This window comes from Dermacentor andersoni, chromosome 4 (genome assembly GCF_023375885.2).
Source record: "Dermacentor andersoni chromosome 4, qqDerAnde1_hic_scaffold, whole genome shotgun sequence".
Taxonomy (NCBI): domain Eukaryota; kingdom Metazoa; phylum Arthropoda; class Arachnida; order Ixodida; family Ixodidae; genus Dermacentor; species Dermacentor andersoni.
Window position 1 is genome coordinate 102785800 of NC_092817.1, and position 20516 is coordinate 102806315.

Here is a 20516-nt window from a genome sequence, read left to right on the forward strand (position 1 = left end):
CACGAAACTGAAATGGGGGCGATAAAAAAATTTTTCTGAAGGAGGATGACTATCGATGATAGCGATCTCTGCAACTTCTCAAACTGCAGAACGTTGCAGTCTTAAAACCCTGCAGAACACATGGTAACGCAGTTTACGGCAAAGTCAATATGAGCTACAAAAGAATACCAAGACCAGATCGAAATGCAAAGGACAAGTGGAGAGAGTGTTCGTTGCGAGGGCGAAAAGAAAAGGGCGAGGAGCTGTTGTTCTCGGAAGGGAAATCCACTGGTGCGAGCAACAGTAAATGAAGGTGGCGTGGCGTCTCTGTCAAAAGCAGCTGACGCTCAGCAGGCGGCAGCAGTTGGCTACGACGGCAACCGAGATCGCCCACGCTGTACGGGCCTCGGGCGTGTGGCTGCTGGGTTCAAATTGGCTCCAGCAGAGTCTCCGGTGTTCATGAAGGGAAAGCGTCAAAAGGACGACAGCTACTGGAAACGGAAAGCGTCATCTCCTGCACGCCGCACTGACGTCGAGTACCTCACTGCTCTCTGTGTGCTGCGCAGGAGGCACGGTGCGGCGATGGTGCTGTAGGCACCACGCATCTTTGTGCCACGTAACATTTCTAGTTGTTCCCATCAACTACTATTTGGCGTAGTTTGACGCTGTCGGTCGGATTCATGCCCTCGTTTTTTTTATACTCATTTCCGCCTAAACGACCGCGTACTTTACACCTCAGCTTCTTTTTTTTCTTTGTATTGGTTTCTGTTTCTTTTGTGTTCACTCCAGCTTTGAGTGACGATTGCTTTCTCACATAATGCCCAATCTAGATGACATTAGATAATACTAAATAATGTGGCTTCGGTACGATGTGCCATTTCGGGCGTTTTTTTCCTGCATATTCTGTATGAAAATGCAATATGCTGACGCAATTATGCCATTCAGACGTGTTTGGCAAGCTTATTATGCGCATCAAGTGATATAAGAAGAATTTATTCGAGAAACCTGTGGAGACAAGTGAGGACCGTCGTAGTGATACTGCATCAAGCTCGACTTCACTGATGTTTAGCAAGGCTATGTTTTGCTCAGAATGGTCTCAGACCTCTCGATCTCTAAAGTAACATAAACGAGTAATTCATACACCACCAAAGTTAACAGAACGATGGGAGGCTTGACGTCACCAGCAGTGGTGGCACAAGCAATGTTCCAGACAAGTGCGCATGTCGAAACGTTGGATTTGGTGACATTCCATCTTGGAACACTGCTCGTCACTTTAAACATGATAAGATGCGAAATGACTGGTAGATTACTGGCTAAGCCGAACAGAGGCTTGTCACACTAGGATTACTTTGGCTGACGCAGGATAGCAGAAATAGCTGGACAAGCTTCTCTGCAAGATAATACGATGAGGCTATTTGCGCATGGTCCGTTCAGGAAAATAACCGTTGCTCTGAATGTACAGCATGTTCAGCAGCAAAGATACAAGCTGCAAGTCGTACAACTCCTCTACGAGTTATTTCTGTGCAACGAGGCTTAAGAAGGAAGTGCTAGTTCCAGAGGGCTGAATTTACAGTGGATACAATTGCTGAAAAAGAAATGTTAATTTTTTTTAGCAAACATTTAGGAAAGAGCTTTCGTCTTTCCCGACGAAGCCAGAACGTCCTCTCGAAACATTCGCTCCAGAGACACCTCTTCTTCGACGACTGTTAATCACCTTAAGTCTTCAACTTCCCGTAAACTCTTCTGTTGTTTAGACAGTAGGTTTATTATTCGAATCAGTGCGTTTATAAGTAATAAAGTACTGAGTGCAAATTTGGGCCCACGCTCTGGGTCATGTGTAAGAAAAGCATAAGCGGGGTTAGTTGCGAGCATTCGAAAAAATTGCGAATACAAGTTCTCCAAAGTAATAATTCCACTGAAAATTGAGTTGTGAGGGTGCAATGTCGGCAAAGTTGGCTAAGCCACTTGAATTTTCTTCACTCAATAATTCAGTCTCTTTAAATGCTCGAGCTTAAAAGAAATGATTTCACATTTGGAGAAAGAAAAATAGTCTGGCTGGTGCAATCCATATTTACAAACTTGTAGTTTGTGCCTCTGGTGCTGAATACTTTCTGCGTAGGTTATGGCTTGTTCATTTATCTGTAACTCTGAACAAAGTCATATTCTCAAACTTGAATATGCCGTTTAAATTCAGCCTTTCTGTTGTATCTAGTTTGTTTCTAAAACTGCTCTCCTTTCGACGCCAAGGATGATGGCCATCACAACGCATCAGTCATATTATTACATCGCGTGCAACGAATTGCAATCTCCTCTTACAATAATGCTTTGTTTTTCTTATAGTTTTCATCCTACGCGAGAATATGTACGTAGGAATAATTTTATTGGTTCGTATCCCGTATTTTGTCACTCGTCTTATCTTCGGCTGAGGAGAAAGACGCATATTGCTACTAAGAAATCGAACACACCTGTTGTGGAAAATTTGAATACGCCTGTTATAGAAAAACGTATATCCTAAAGAATCAGAAATTAATGTGTGTTGCAATAAACTGAAGTAACGCCAGGAGGAAGCAAGTTTCTTTTTTTTCAAGGCTGCTTAAGTGTCTTCTAGGATCAAGGTACCCACACACCGAACCCTACAAGCACAAGTTCGTTATCTCCTCCCCAAATGGATGCTAGAGAAAGCAAATCTCAGATCCTTGCGCTGTAATCGTTTTAGATTTCCGTAGCATAGAATTACACAGCGCTTACAGATGGCAATGCGTGCACCTTCTGGATAAACACTCTCTTCTACGACTAGAGCTTCGATGCATAATTACGCGATACTCTTTCCCTTCGTTTGCTTCAGGCCCGCTATACAAAGTAAGCAACCCTTTCTGCCAAGCACGCCTAGCCTTTCTTTTAACTCACATTGCGTCCACGGACTCCGCATATTGTATACTCCGCACGCGCGCACACACACACACACACGCGCACGCACGCACGCACGCACGCACACACACACACACACACACACACACACACACACACACACACACACACACACACACACACACACACACACACACACACACACACACACACACACACACACGCACGCACGCACGCACGCACGCACGCACGCACGCACACACACACACACGCACGCACGCACGCACGCACGCACGCACGCACACACGCACGCACGCACACACACACACACACACACACGCACACACACACACACACACACACACACACACACACACACACACACGCACACACGCACGCACGCACGCACGCACGCACGCACGCACACACACGCGCGTTACCACGACGTATTGGATGCGCTGCGCGTTAAGGGCTTTTATTTATTTCCCCAATTGATTCGCAGCCATGACCTCTTAGCAATAAAGGCTTTTTCCACTATTTTCCGCCTCCAGCTTGTGTAGCCTTGAACAGCCTTCTTAACTGCGCCCAGATAATCAAGACGAAAAAAAGGCATTTCAAAGTAAGAGTAATAGAAGCCGAACGCCGAGGGACCTCATAAAGGTTTCAATAATCACGAAACACTTCGAAAAAAACAGAAACTTTCTCGACGACCTATTAAATTGGCCCCGATTTTTCTCCGTAACAGTTTCGGTGGTCGTTAAACTTTTTCATCGACAAACTAGAATACCCAAAATCCTGTTCAGATCTAGACAAACTTTCCTACTCGCTTTTTTTTTTGTCCTAAGTGGCACGATGTTCTTCGAACAGCGTATACTTTATGAGCCTCTCTTTGGTGTTCGCCACTGCGATAGGTTTCCCTCCCGTGAAAGAAAAAAGGTGTAATGCAGGTAAGCAAACCTCCATTGAGAAATAACATCTCGTCAAATAGATACATTCACTTTACTGTGAGTTATTTTCAACTACTCTAACAAACTATCCGGACAATGCATAAGTATCCGAAGAGTTCATGAAGAAAGAGCTGTTGTAGCTAGAGCCCTTGCATCAGTAGTGACTATTCAAATATTCCCGTCTTTTGATTAGAAACTCATCACACCACTTGGTGGAGCCCCCCAAAAAGAAAAAGAAACTTCCAGTCAAGATTGATGAACCAAACATATATTTTTTTGATAATATGGATGAAACCTAGGTGAATGTAAAATACTCGTTCGTCTTGCAAATATATTGAGTTGGTGAAAACTTTATTTGCTCTCAGTGCAGTGTATTCTTTTTTTGATGAGCAAAAACTATTAGTGGAACAATAATTGTTTCCTCTTTGAGTCATGCTTTATTTGATTATAAGTGCTGTCTATATCATTGTATAAGTTATTTTCTCACTCCTGCTTTCTCGCACCCTAGCCGATAATGCTGTGTAACCAACAAAACAAGTAGAAAAAAAAGAAACAAAAGAAAGAAAGAAAGAAAGAACGAAAGAACGAAAGAACGAAAAAAAGAAAGAAAGAAAGAAAGAAAGAAAGAAAGAAAGAAAGAAAGAAAGAAGCCATCAGATTAGGGCGATTCCTCCAACTCTGAATTGTGATCTCAGCAGCAGGTTGTCACGGCAGACACTATGATCTTACAAAAGTCTTAGAAATACTTACGTATCACCATAGACGCCTTGTTTTAACCTTGTCTACAAGCTTTCTGGCGCTTTGCACCTCAAATAGGAATGTGCTTAGTAATATACAGCAAGAAACTTTCAAGAAAGCTGCCAAGCAATCGAATGCCATCACGGCAATATTACATCGCGCAAGAAAGAACTCAAGATTTGATCACCGATCACCATGCTAAGTGGAACTTCGTTCAGGAAAACTTGCCGTGGTGGGGTGGTTTCTAGGAAACGCTCATTCACAGTTTGTCATCGCTGCGAAAAAATATTGGTTGACGCTTACTGCATATTGAAGAACTGAATACATTGTATACGAAGTAGAAGGTATCAAGAATAACCGAATGTTAACGTACGTTTGTGTTGAACCTGGTGAACCTACTCCTTCAAATCCTGCAGACCTGACTGGCGGAAACGGGAAGACACATCAGTGAAGAATGGGACGACAACCATCAGAAAAAAGAGGAGATTGAGTGGTGGGAATAACTCATGGTGGAAAAGGCGACACTCCGAGTGCAGGAAAAAAAATATGGGGCGCATAATTGAAACCTGCTAAGAAATTTCACCAGGGACTGAATGAAGGTGGCATCATCTTACCTGAAGAACGACATCGAAGAGCCCTTTGCAAGATATGGCTGGTGAAGGAAGTTTTTTAGACAGAGACCATTTCTAATGGGTCTGTGTATCAGACACACCTGAAAATAAGTTGGTTCGAAGGCCCCCATAGTTGGTTTATCCGTTCAAAGCATGCCTTTAAGTGGACACTTGCGGCACCGGGACGATGTAGCAAAGTAGGAAGAAGAATTGAACACAGATAGAAGACAAAGTGTAGCCTTAATCGGAACAGCTTCATATTCTATTTAGCAGAATTAATATTAGGACATAAAATAGGTTCCGACGTATGCACACACTGCCACATACTGAGTTACCCAAACTGGTCCAATGGCTGGTTTCAAACCCTGTTTTCTCAACACAGCAGCCCGATGCAGTGCTTAGTTGACTAAGGACTGCCTAGTGACCCAGGTAGGCGAAAACGGTTAGATACACAGCACCTGCAAATAGGAGTGTAACCATCACAAATCTCTGTACGTGGTGTGACGGCAAATATTTCCCAACGCACCTACTCGATCGCATACCGACACGTCATCTGCTCACCTGACGTTTTCTTGACGTTAATTTTTATTTATTTATTTATTCATACATACTGCAGCCCCTTTATGGGGCTATTGCAGGAGTGGGTTAGACAAAAAGAAGTAATAAAAAACAGAAGTAAGCAATAACATATTAAGAATTCACAAGAAATAAGGCAGATGACACAAATCAAACTCAAAATAACAGCAACACTGATAGTCAGTACAAAAACTAGAATGAGTGAATACACTGCAACAACAAGAAAATACGTAAAATCAGGTGTAGTTAACTTTTAACAGGAAATCGTTTAATGGCAGTGACCTAATTGTTCCACGAATTAAGTTCCAGAATTCAATAGTACTTGGGAAAAAGCTGCATTTAAATTTATTAGATCGAGCAAAGTAAGGCTTAATATTAAGGCTATGGTGACTCCTACTTGACCGAGGAATGTCTGAAGGAATATATATGGGATGTGAGACACGACAAGAAAAATTGACGATGCCATGAAGAAACTTCAATGACTCAATGTGAGGGCGTATGGATAAAGGGGTTAGGTTCAAAGTGGGTAAGGCACGAGAGGGACAAAAATCGTGATCATAGCGGCGATATATGAACCTAATAGATTTTCGTTGTACTCAGTGGAGGTAATGTCGCACTGTTTATGAGGGTTCCAGACAGGAGAAACATAATCTAGGATTGGGCGAATTAAAGTTTTATACATTAGTAACTTATTTATTCATTAATATAGGGACCGCCCAATTTTGCTATTTTAGACAGCCTTGAAACCATTCAGAGAACAAAATGCATGTTTGGCAAACAAATCTTTATGCGATTTGATAATATAGATAACAATTAAAATAAATTACGGGGTTTTACGTGCTAAAACCCCGATCTGATTATCAGCCATATCGTAGTGGGGGACTCTGGAAATTGGGACAACCTGGGGTTCTTTAACGTACACCTAAATCTAAGTGCGCGAATGTTTTCGCCTTTCGCCCCCATAGAAATGCGGCCGCCGTGGCCGGGGTTCAATCCCGCGACCTTGTGCTTAGCAGCCCAACACTGTAGCCACTAAGCAAGAGAGAGAGAGAGAGACAAAGGAGAGGAAAGACAGGGAGGTTAGCCAGTAAAAAAAAAAAAAGTCCCGGCTGGCTACCCTGTGCTGGGGAAAGGGGTAAAGGGAATAAAAGGAGAAAGAAGAAGAGGAAAAAAAATGGAAAAACAAAGAAAATTGACACAGTAACGCGAAACTACGCGCTACAACGTTCAGAGGCGGTCACACAATTGGCATGTCCTTAAAAAATTCAACAAAGCCCTTAAGGCCTTGAGTGCCGAAGCCCGTCTGGACCAGTGTCCTAGAGCTTTTTCCTCTGTAAAGGGGCGATTGTCCAGTTTTGCGAGAGCGGTCACGAGCACTTTTCTTCGCACTGCGTAACGGGGACAGTCACAAAGGAGGTGTTCAATCGTCTCCTCGCAGCCGCAGGTGTCACAAGTAGGGCTGTCGGCCATTCCAATGCGGAATGAATAGGAGTTTGTGAATGCCACGCCGAGCCACAGGCGGCACAGAAGTGTTGCTTCCGCTCGTGGCAACCCTGGTGGTAGGCGGAGTTGCAGACGTGGATCCAATTTGTGGAGACGTGCATTAGTGAATGCACTGGTGTTCCACAGATTCTGTGTAAGCTCGCGGGCGAGGGAGCGAAGACTTGTGGCTGCATCTGTTCTTGACAGCGGTATGGGTGTAATCTGGGCACCATCATGAGCCGACCGGGCAGCGTCATCCGCACTGTCATTTCCTGAAATTCCACAGTGACCCGGTATCCACTGGTAGATGATGTTGTGTCCCTTGTTGATTGCGTGATGGTGGAGTAGTCGGATGTCTGCGACTAGTTGCTCATTTGGTCCATGGCTGAAAGGGGACATCAGACACTGAAGAGCTGCCTTTGAGTCACATAAGATGGACCATGAATGTGATGATTTGTGAACAATAAACTCCAGAGCAGCACGGATAGCTGCGAGTTCTGCAGCCGTCGATGATGTGATGTGAGATGTCTTGAACTTGAGGGTAACGCACTCTGCGGGAATCACCACTGCTCCAGCTGAACTATTAGAGGATACAGAACCGTCTGTGTAAACGTGGATGCGTCCTCTGTGCTGTTCATGTAGCATTGAAAGCACGGTTTGTTTGAGGGCGAAAGTTGACATCTCCGTTTTCCTTTTAATACCGGGAATAACAAGAAGAGCCTGGAGTGGATGGAGGCACCACAGCGGTTGAGATGGTCGTGCTGCAGGCGTGAAGTTCAACGGTAAAGTTCCATGGTTGGCGGCAATAATCTTGCTAAACGCTGAACGAGGTCGAGCGGCAGGAAGGGAGGCGAGATGATGCGATGGAAGTCGGGCGAAGTGCCTGATATGCATCCTTAAGGTGTCGACTTGAAGATACGTGTTGATGGGGTGGTCATGCGCGATGGCTATTGTTGCTGCCGTGGACGCACATCTGGGAAGACCAAGGCAAATTCGCAGAGCTTGAGCTTGTACAGATTGGAGGGCACGGAGGTTGGTCTTGCCGGTCCCACATAGTACAGGTAAGCTATAGCGCAGGAGACCAAGGAACAGTGCGTTATAGAGTTGGAGCATCGCACTCACAGACGCACCCCATGACTTTCCCGCAAGAAATCTGAGCAAGTGGGTTATCATGACTAATTTCCTTTTTAGGTAGGAGACATGAGTACTCCAGGAAAGGTCTCGATCGATTATCACTCCTAGAAAGCGGTGCGTCTTCTCGTAGGCAATTGGCTGTCCATTAATTCTGATAACGTACGGTTTCATTGCTTTACGCGTGAAAGCGACTATAGAGCACTTCTCGCAGGACAGCTCCAGACCTCGTGCTCGAAGATAACCTGATGTTACTGTGGCCGCTTTTTGAAGTCTGGCGCGCACCTGAGGACGCGTCGCTCCTGATGACCAAATGCATATATCATCTGCATAGATCGACACATGGACGGATTCCGGAAGGGTGTGAACCAGGTCGATGAGCACCAGGTTAAATAGAGTGGGGCTCAAGACTCCGCCTTGTGGTACGCCTCGGTAGGTGTTGCGTTGTGATGACGCACCGTCCTCTGTTTGCACAAAGAATGACCTGTCCTTCAAGAAGCTGGATATCCACCGAAATACAAGGCCGCCGAGGCCGACATCACCCAAGGCGTCCAGGATGGCTTGATGGGTTACGTTGTCATATGCGCCTTTAACATCCAGGAACATCGCCGCTGACAGTCTCCTGAGGCTTTTTTCGTGCTGAACAGACGAGACAAGATCTATGACGTTGTCTATAGAAGAGCGTCCGCGTCGAAAGCCTGCCATAGCGTCAGGATATAACTTGTAATGTTCTAGATACCACTCTAGACGCGTCAGCACCATCCTCTCCATCACCTTTCCTAGACAACTGGCCAGAGCAATGGGACGATAAGACGCCACGTCTAGGGGTGATTTACCTGGCTTGAGCAAAGGCACAAGGCGGCTAGACTTCCATGCAGCTGGAACTTCTCCTTCACACCATGAATTATTGTACACGTCTAGAAGTGCATGCCGGGCTGTGTGACCGAGGTTTCCAAGAGCTGCGTATGTCACCCCGTCAGGCCCAGGCGACGAGGAACGTCTGCACGCTGCCAACGCCGCCTGCAACTCCTCGATGGAAAACAAATTGTCCATACGAGAATCTCGCGAGATTGGAACATCACGGGGATCACGTGTAGCGAACGATGGCGGTAGACCAGCAACCTTGAAACAGAAGTCCTCCGCTACGTCGATCTCTCTGCGACCTTGATAGAGAGCCAGGCATTTGAAGGGGTGGCGTTGTTGCGGTGATGTTCGAAGACCACGCACTGTTCTCCAAATATGTGAGAGGGGTTTATGCGGATCAAGGGTATCACAGAAGGTTTTCCATCTTAGAGACTGCAGGGAGTTGATCCGACGCTGGATCTTCTTCTGTATGCGTCTCGCCTCCCTTAGGTCGTAGATGGACTTGGTGCGCCTGTACCTTCTTTCCGCGCGACGGCGGATTGCTCGAAGCCGCTCCAATTCTGCTTCGAATTCAGAAAATTTAGGAACAGGCCTAAAAGATCTTGTGGCTTCTTGAGCAGCGGCGTTAATTAGCTTCTCGATGTTGCCAGGCAGACAATCCTGGATCTCTTGGCTATTCTTCTCCATGAGCAACGTGTATTTAGGCCAGTCGATGTGATGAAGAACTGTAGTAGAGTGTGACTTGCGTATGCCGTCGATTTTAACATATGTTGGAACGTGGTCACTACCATGCGTTTCGTTGTCCGTGAACCATTTCACACTGGCACTGAGGCATCTTGAAACAAAAGTCAAGTCCAGGCAGCTGCTGTATGTCAATCCCCGCAGAAAGGTGGGACTGCCATCATTTAGGCAGCAGAGCTCATGATCCGACGCGAAGGATAGTACACGTCTTCCTCGACAGTCCATCTTTAAGCTTCCCCATAGCGGATGATGCGCATTGAAGTCGCCGGTAATAACCCATGGTCCAGGTGTCGCTGTTAAAATTGTACTTAGCCTTGCGCTGTCAAATCGACTCGAAGGTGAAATGTAGGCACCTATGAGCGTGAGTGCGACGTTCTTGCATTTTATAGTCAAACACACATACTGATTGTCGTCATCAGGTGCCACTGGGTGTAAAACATATGTGAAATCGCATCTGATATAAACGATGACTTTGCTGCGGTCGGTACAGGTGGCAGACATCAAAGCTTCATATCCTGATAGGCGGATGGCGCTCTCAACGTTTGGTTCACAAAGGACGATTATTGGAAATTTGTTCTTAAAAACAAATGGACGAAAGTCCGAAATGCGGGATTTAATGCCTCTGACATTCCATTGGAAGATAGACGCTTCCTTGACTTCTCTAAGGAACGAATGTAGAGGAGCAGCCATGGTGCTTCTCAAGACCGGACAGTACCGGATACAGGGCATCCAGTATTTGAAGTGCGCCTCGAGCCGCCGGAGTGTGTATGGCGGCCAGTAGTGCTCGTAGCGTGTTCATAAGGGCCCTTATCATGGTGACAACTTGTTTGTCGTTGTCTTGGTTGCTGCCAGAAGGTGAAGCGTGATTCGGCGAGCGTGCTACATCTTGTCGCTCCGCTGGTGGATGTAGCTGTAGCAATGGCGGCCACTCCTCGCTTGAGGCAATGATATTGGAGACTTTCTGCTGAGGAATCTCATTGCTGCTATTGCTAGTTGTATGCGTAAGTTTCTGGACTGTCAGTGGACGCGGTGCATCCTTAGCAATAGCAGTGGGTTTCCTAGATCTTTGACGACGTGAGCGTCGACGTCGTACCTTAGCGGCAGCCTCCCTGTGCGACGAACCATCCCTGACCATTTGCCTCAAGACTTTCGCCTCATTTTTCACATGTGGGCAATTCTTCGAAGTTGCATCGTGAGAGCCCTGACAATTGGCGCACTTTTGGTTTTCTGCACGACAGGCGTCGGAGCTGTGCGACCCAGAGCACCGTGAGCACACGGCAGCGTTTGTGCAAACCGCACTAACGTGCCCTATCCTTTGACATTTCCTGCACTGAAGCGGCTTTGGCACAAAAGGCCGTACAACGTGTCGGAAGTGACCGACCTTGACGTGGGACGGTAGGCTGTCTCCTTTGAAAGTTAACTTGACACACTGCGAGTTTCCCAGGCGACGGGCTTGCAATATGGCAATTCCCTCTGTCGCCGGCTTGATGAGTATATGCAGGTCAGCATCGCTTATGGAATTATCTACGTCATACACAACGCCGGCCGTAGAGTCGTGATGGTCTTGTTTATAGCAGCGTACGTTGATGCTATCCAGCACCTTAACGTTGCTCAGAATGTCTAGCGCGCTGCGGTTTGTGACATCTATAGCGAGGATGTTCTTACGGGCGTTGATCCTTATATCTTTGATCTGACCCGGAACAAGTGCCTCGAGCGATACAGATGTGGCTTGGTGGTTGATCCGGTTTAGATTGTCGCTAGCAGCCACAGGCACATATAAAATGGTGAGGTCTGATGGCTTTCGCGTCGGGATCACAGTTGCCTTACTTGAGGAAGGAGACGTCCTGACGAGTCTTCTCTTTGCTTTGTGCTTCGCTACGGGCACGAAGTCGCTGTCATCCGAGGTTTCATCACTGGTTCCTGAGTAGATCACAGTGTCCTCGCTGTAGGTGTCACTCGGGCGACTGGACCGCTTTCTCGGTGCGGTCGCTGTTGACGTACAAGGACCAGGAACCTCTCCAGGCGACTCCACGTCCATCGCCGTAGTTAAGGGAGTGGCGTCTCCCACAAAGTAGCTTCAAATTCTCAGAGACAAAAAGGCAGCGTTCCACACAGGACACACAGGACACAGGACACAGGACACAGGACACAGGACACAGGACACTAAGCAACCACGGCGTGGGATAATATAGCGAAAAAAAGCAACAATTTTTGCAGCGCCACTACTATGCGCGATCATTCGTTAAAATAATTTACTTCGTTGTTTTTGTCCGCGCTACACATTCTCGGGCATTAACGAAGAAGATTGAGGCATCGAAAAGTTAGGCATCGTGTATCACGCTAACCACGGTGTTAAAGTCTACGTACGTACGTCAGGGACAGGTTCGTCGTCCCTACGCTAACGAAGAACATGCATCCGGAATACCACAGGAGTAGGAGGGAAAAGAGAGCGCAGGACGTACAGAAGTACAGCAACTGTGGGGACGCGGTGTTCGTGGACGGGGTCAGGTAGGCACGCAGGCGTAGCTTCGCGGTCGCGGTGGTAAATCACGAGAATGCTTGCAAGACTAGCGTCACGGTACGCCCGGTGCACTTGGGGACGGAGGAAAAGGTGGCCATCGCGCTCGTGGCGGCCATCTCCCCCGAGGCATTACGAATACTACTCACAGGCAAAACCGAGAATAAAGTTTACAATGTTTGGGCACCCGCCCACACCAACGCGCTCACGGACAACGAGGCGGCGCATGGGGCGGCTCGAGGGTGACGGACCGAGCCGCCACCGTTACTACCACCGTCACTGCCGCCGCCGCCGCCTTATGCGCGAAGTCGGTTGAGAGATGGGAGGGGGAGGATCGCCTGACGAGTTACAGAGAAATCATACAACACTGCAGACTGGCGCGGTGCAAATTTCCGCCACCACAAGAGAAAATGAACAAAAGACATGCGGTCGCTCGGCGACAGCTGCAGACAAGAATGTTTCTAAACCCGGCGATCTTGAATCTCTGTTACCCAAAGCTCTATCCATCAAATCAATGTAAATTTTGTGAGGCCAGGTAAGCACTGGAACACATGATATGTATTTGGAAAGATTGGATGCGCTTTGTAGACGATCACAAGGAAGAAGACAGGACAGGCGCCTGTCCTGTCTTCTTCCTTGCGATCGTCTACAAAGCGTATCCAATCTTTACAAATACAATGAACCAACTTGCCCACCAACGCATTCTGCTAAACTACATGTTATGGGCGTGCAAGCCAATGGGGGGGGGGGGGGGGGGGAGGGGGAGGGAGTCCTAACTGGGACGCAGCCTCAGACCGAACGTGCTGGGAGACTGCGCTGCTCAGCTCCCCCCTCGAAGACCAACTCTGGGCCTTCTAGCGGGCTGAGAAAGCCGCCAGAGGTCAAGGGCTTGTGGCCGACGCCTAGGTGGCGATATTCGCCCTCTCCCCGAATAACTCGCCGGAACTTTCAATAAAGTTCTTCTTCTTCTACTTCTCCACTACTGCAAATTTACGCTACATATGACGAGCAGCACGCATCCATAACAATACAACTTTTTAGCAGCTTATTTATGGTTTCCTGGAACCTCATCGGGAAACAACTACCTGATCCACTTCACCATCTTTCGGTGTACCGAAAACAAGACCACTACAAAAGTGCCGATTCCGATGGCACCAATTTAGTCTTGTTCGGGCTGTGCCAAGTTAACAGGCTCGGTGACAAACTGTCGGCCAACTTCTCCTCCAAATGAGATTATCTCATACCGGTGTATTAAAGCGTCTTCCTTTCTATGACGATCTATTTGTCAGCGCGTTGACCTCGGAAATCCTTAACATTGACTTCATGCGATGGACCATGCATGCTTCGAAACCAGGGATTTCTCCCTTGCGTGGATACCGCTGAATACGTGTCTTGAAACCGAAAGAAAAGATGTTGTCCATACTTGTAAGCATATATGCGTAACTGTATTGGTGAGAGCTAGTGCTGAACAATTGAAATTTCATGGAATCATGCTAGCAGGGAAACAGGTCATGCCTGCGAATGACTAAAAGTTTTACGCTATTCTACGAGTTCTGGCATGTCCGCATTCAGCAGGCAAAATTATCAGCAGCCCTCTAAATTTTCTGACTTATTCCACCTAAGAAAAAGAAAAGATAAAACCGCTGAGCTCAAACGACTTTTTTCAGCAAAAGGTTCCAACGGCATGAACAAAAGAAGGAAAGAACTTATGCCAACTGAGCTTCATAAAAGGCAATTTCTCGTAGTTGTCTTGTTGTCCAGCGGAGCTACACTGTGCATCCTTTACAAGCGCGTCTCTCATAAACAAGAGGCTGTACGCTAAAGAGCGCGCAAATAAAGCGCACGCAATGGCGATCACCGGAGAAGTGCTGAGGCGTGCGTTTTCGGAGTTTCTCTCGTTTATCGGCAAAAGAAAGAAACATGTCGAGCGTAAAGTGATCTAGACGGCGCACAAATAAGAGGGTGTGGGTGGATTATGAAGACGCGAGTGTGCGCGGTGATGAGCGAAGGAGGATGTGATAATTACAAACATGACGACAATAATTTGCCTGCGGGAAGAAGTCGCATCACAAGAAGCGAAAAATATGGGAACTGGTGGCAGCCTCTAAATTGCCCTATGACCACCAGCGGGAGACATTTTTAATTTTTACCATGAGGCATTCGAAGAAACTGGCTTCGCGACAGGCACCATCGCAATACAGGCTTTATGCGCCTGGGTATAATCGTTGTGGGTGACCCCGACCTAAAAAAAAAATCTCCTCTCAAGCACTCCGTGCAGATGGTTAACCAGTGAAGCTGAAACGTATGGCACAGGTGTTTATCACTGGGTTAATCCAGACAGTTCATTAAACGATGGCTTGGTAGGCTGCCGGATCCGCTGTACGCAGTTGCATGCTTGCGCTCGGCTGCACGAGCATGTTCTTTTGTCCGGGCTACAGCAGTGGCTTGGCGTAGACGCGCTCGTTCCCGGTTCTGCTCGTGGCGTTGCTGATGGAAAGCTGCCTGCTCCTCAGGAGTACGTCGGAGCAGGAGATAAACTGCTGCGCACGTGCTCGGCTGTGACGCAGAGCAACAACGTCACTACTGGCGCAGCCGATCGTGTGCCTGTATATTTTTTTTGCGCATGCTCGTGGGGCTGCGCTGAAGGCGTTGGCAGCGTACAGGTGACATACGGAGGAACAGGTGAACGAATCGGCTAGCCATAGACGGATTCGCTGAAAAAAAAAATGTGAAGTGATGTCGTGGCTACTGGCCCCGAAGCTCAATACATCATTCCTAAGTCGTCGTTTTCTGTCCTATCTACTCTTGTGTGCCTCGTTTGCTACAAACTGTTTTCTCTCCGCTTTTGTTAGCGTAGCTGACGCCATTGACTTTCTGAATTTATTTTTATTCTTATTCGGTTCGCAGACACAAACAGAAAAGGGAGGACAGAAATGGTGACACGTATGTACACGTCTTCTGAAACGAACCAGCAATGAGCCTTTCTGACTAGTGGACGCTTGCTGATATATGTATGTGCAGTGAGTTATCCCACAAGTAACCACGCCATGTTTTTGTAGATTGCAGAGCCTGAGGTGCAGCGCACTAATCTTTGGTTTGAATGGCCCTATAGAAACTTTGCGATATTACCCCTACTGTAACCTCGTCCGCTTTCAAATTGGGAGGAAACAATCTATTCTGGTCGCTGATATATCAACCAAATTACTAGCGTCACGAACAATGAAGCGCAGTTTATTAAAAGAAGCTCCCGCTCCTATTCCAGCGAAATTTCCCGTTTACAAATACGTTATAAGCCCCAAGCGCTTGATTATTCTTTGGCTATGCAAGTGCAAAAGTGACTTTACCTATTTTATAGAAGCTGTTGTACGGAAGATAAATTTTCTAATTTCTAGAATGCACTTCACAGCAAAACTAGATGCCCATTCAATATCAACTGCGATGGCGAATTTTGAACCAAATATTTGCAGTGCATGTTTGATGGGCCAATGAAATGTATGGAGTGTTTCTTCCCATCTAGCTCCCACGGTAGGCGGTTTACCACCGAAACGAGATGTCGAAATACTGGCTTATTTGCCAACCAAAAAAATTATTAAATTATCTCGTAGCTTCCTCTAAAGATGGTCTTCAAGTATTTTGTTTGGATTAGTACGCATTACAAGATGAATAATTGATGAATATCACAAGATGAATTTCAAAACTAACACAATAGGAAAGCTGCACAGCGAGCCCTTTCTTCACATCATGCCTATCTTCGAAGAAAAACTTGCCGATGTGGCAACGCTGTATGACGCAGCTCCACAGAGCCCACAGACTCAGGCGAGAGTAGTGACTTAAGTGAGACAAACGGTTCCGTGTACTGAGACAGTAATGCAAGTCAAAGCCAGCGCAAATGAACAATAACAAGAACAAAAAAGTCTTCGTGCGCGTGGCGTGTTCGGCAATAGTTGCCTGATCATAATTTGTATAAAAATTTTGTTACATCTGATGTTGGTTAAAAACACCATGATAAGCCTATTTTATGTCCAGTACAGGATGAAGACCTCTCCCTGTGATCGTCAACCGATTCCAGCTAACACCTGCGAATTTCTTAATTTCATCAACCTGCCTAGTCTTCTGCCATCCTCGAGAGTGCTTCCCTTCTCTTGGCACCCATTATGCAACCGGAATTGTACACCAGTGATCTCACTTACGCATTACATGGCCTGCCCAGCTCCATTTTTTCTCTAAATGTTAATTAGAATATCGGCTATATCCGTTTGCTCTCTGATTGAGATCACTCTCTTCCTCTCTCATAGCGCTATGCCGAACATTCCTATTTCAATCGCTCTATGTGCGGTTTTTAACTTGCTCTCGAGCTTTTTTGTCAATCTCCAGGTTTCTACCCATATGTTAGCACCGGTAGAATACATTGATTGTATGCCTTTCTTTCAATGATAGTGGTAAGTTTCCCGTTAGGCTCTGACAATGTCTGCCGTATGCACTCCAACCCATTTTTATGCTTCTGCAAATTTCCTTTTCGTAAGCAGGGTGGAGTAGTTGACCCGGGCAAACGTACTCCTTCACAAATTCTAGAGAAAAAAAAAGAAAAAGAAAGTGAAGGACCATGAAGTATAGGTGCTTCGGCTATTGCATATTCTTCGTCGCTGTTTGCCAGGGCTGGCCAGCAGCTGTCAGTGCATTTTGTGCATGGAAGGAACAAGCTACTGCTACAGGAGCCTTTCCTCTTGTGGCTTTTGTAGTTCTTGTATTCTTAAATAAGAATTTCGGCAGAAAATACATTCTTACACGTTTCATGCCAATCTTCTTCATGTATTCAAACAAATCTAAGCTGTTAAAATTTTTCTCCTGATTTAAACCAAAACTCAACGAGTTTATCGGAACCAGAGCAAGAAGAGAACAAAAAATCTCGGTTCGACAGCATCCAATATCGTTCATTATTTGTCACACTGTTTTCTCCCATTGGGAAATCGTCAAATGAGACCTCACAAGACGTGCATTACATGCCACGCACTTTCGTTATTCCAAGAATACTTTATGTCGCTTTCAAACGGTTCATAAGAAACTCGGAAGCAAAAAACAAATGGATAAATAAACAAAATTAATGTCTTGATCCACACGAATAAAGCCCAACTGGCAAGAGAGGCGGAGAGAAAGTCCGAAGGACTAAAGGGAACTGATGCAATGTGCGATACGAATTGTTCATCTTTCGCCGCGCATTTTGTTTTTCTGTTTCTTTTTTTGTTGGCACGTACTCTATTACTTTCTTCAATGTTGGAATAATTCTGGCCATTTCTTGCCAGCGCATGTGTTGCATGAATTTTCAATGTTGGTTCTTGCTCCTGCTTCACTTTTCTTAGCTTCGTTCCGTGTCCAACGTATAGCTCATAAAGAAACGGAAGACGCAACCCGGCTATTGTAGAAAATTTGCAACGTCCTTTATTTGTCATTAGTAAGGTCATTTCTTGGAAAAATGTATATCTATAAAGCTGGAGTTGACACATTTAAACAATGTGAAGACGAATGACGAATTACAAGTATATTGCTAGCTTGCTGCAGCATTTGCTAGAAATAAAAAAAAATCAATTGTTTTCCAGTATTGACAAAATGCAGCGTCTTACATCACTTCAAGCATTGCAGTGCCTCCACCATAGTGGACGTGTGTAACAGTACTCAGAACACTCAAGCGAACTAAAGCGGCTGTACGCAGGGTGTCGAAGGTACCCGAACCTTATGTCTTTGTTTGTACTGGTTTGCTTTTTTTGTTTTGTTTTGTTTTTCACTGACACCATTGACCAGAACTAGGAAAAAGCAAGTCGTGTGCCCAACTATGCCCACAGTTTCTGTAAGCGATAAGTGCTTCTGCACTGCTCACTGAACACTACATGTATCGCCGATGCACTGCGTTCACGCAACTTCTTTTTTCCTTGCCTCTGGAACATGCTGCATAGCGTTGAAGGCCAGCCCCTAGTTCCATCCTTCCCGTAATGTACGTGCCGGTTTTACTGAATGCGTACAAAAAGTGAAGAGAAAATGATGAGAAAAAATAAAGAAAGCGAGAAGTATGGCACGCTGAGAGAGGTCAGAGCAAACAGAGGGAAGTTAACGCAATTCATCGCAGCGTGCAGTCTACGGAACCAAAACAAAATAGAAACGAGGCATGCCTGCCTTTAGGTTATGTATGCATGACCGCGACCGAGAGGCGCAGTCGCACAATGCATTGCATGAAAGTGGGGATCGAGGGGAAGGAATTACGGAAGGGACAGTGAAGGACTGAGAGAAGGCGACGAAAGCTAATTTGCGCTCCGCAGTTGCTGTGGCGTTAGCGTCTATGGGCAATTTGTCCATCGCTGTTGTAGTTTGCTCGTTAAGCGTAGCTCCAGGACGAGCCCGCAAGGCCGAACGGCGGCGGCTATGGGTGCACGGGACTGAGCGAAAAGCCATGCTAAAAAAGAAACTCGAAAAGAAACTAAAGCTATATACACGCTCGTTCGGCATCAAGCCCTTCCTACTCCCTCTCCTTTCACCAGCAGTTGCTGGAGGGAGAGAGATACTATGCGCGATATAATGGAGCGCCAAACTGTGGCCATGCAAATGAAGGTGCCCCAAAGCCTGTGCTAGCCGTGGATTGGAAACACATAAATGAACAATAACACAGGCGAGCCACAGCAATTTCATTGTTGCGCCGGCGCTTCGTAATTCAAGCGCTTCCTTTCACCCATTCGCTCCACGCTACCAAAGCATGTGGTTGCACATACGACCTTTTCGTGTGTTTACGCGCTGTGGTTTTACATGCACTATGCGGAATTTCGTCAGCACGAACGGTTTTATATGCCTGCAGCACCTTTCAGATGCCAGCAATCGGGCTTGACGTTGCACAGGTGACGAGACCATGTTTCTTTCACAAAGCTATAGAGTGTGCACGGTGATTAAGCTCCGAACTCCCGCACTATTTCGCTTTCAAAGTGCTAGTTTATTAAAACCTGTGATTTGCTTCTTTTGACAATAAACTGTCCTAGTTGTTAAGTAACCATTTGCATCTCTTTGAGTGCAATGTGGCGCCTGTCGCATAAAACGTTCCTTATATTCGGATTAAGCGGCTTACTTTTGGAGGCACCAAGATCTCTACGACTTCAATACCTTGACAGAATGTACGACCACCATATCGAGTTGTCCAATGACGGCTCTATTCTAATATATAGTGCTTTCTGAATGTAAATGTTATCGAATCTGAGTCAAGTACGAACAAAAAATGTCTAATATCGAATCGAATATCGGAATGCCAAACGAAAGAGCATATGTGTACAAGATAAATATTTCGTCCAGTAAGATATGTCACCACGCCTATGTGAACTAGTGCGAGAAAGGCACCTAACTAATCAAGTGCAATTGATCAGTTTAAAACCCAACAAGATAATTCTTTCATTTAAAAACAGAACAAACTATGATTAGCGTCCCGAAAAATGCCGAATGAATCGTTACCAAAAGCGATTGTACAGTACTAGTGGCACCCACGACGATAATGGAAGAGAGAATAGTCTAGAGGAATTTGAAATCCCACAAGTAACGCTGGAAGAAGTAAAGAAAGCCTAGGGAGCTATGCAAAGGGGGAAGGCAGCTGGGGAAGATCAAGTAACAGCAGATTTGTTGAAGGATGGTGGGCAGATTGTTCTAGAAAAACTGTAAACCGTAATCTTGGAAGAATGCTAACATAATCCTAATCCATAAGAAAGGGGACGGAAAAGACTGGAAAAATTATAGACCGATCAGCTTACTGTGCGTTGCCTACAAAGTATTTACTAAGGTAATCGCAAATAGAATCAGTAACACCTTAGACTTCTGTCAACCAAAGGACCACGCAGGATTCCGTAAAGACTACTCAACAATAGACCGTATTCCCACGATCAATCAGGTGATAGAGAAATGTGCGGAATATAACCAACCCTTATATATAGCTTTTATTGATTACGAGAAAGCGTTTGATTCAGTCGAAACCTCAGCAGTCATGGAGGCATTACGGAATCCGGGTAAAGCCGAGCCGTATGTAAATATACTGAAAGATAT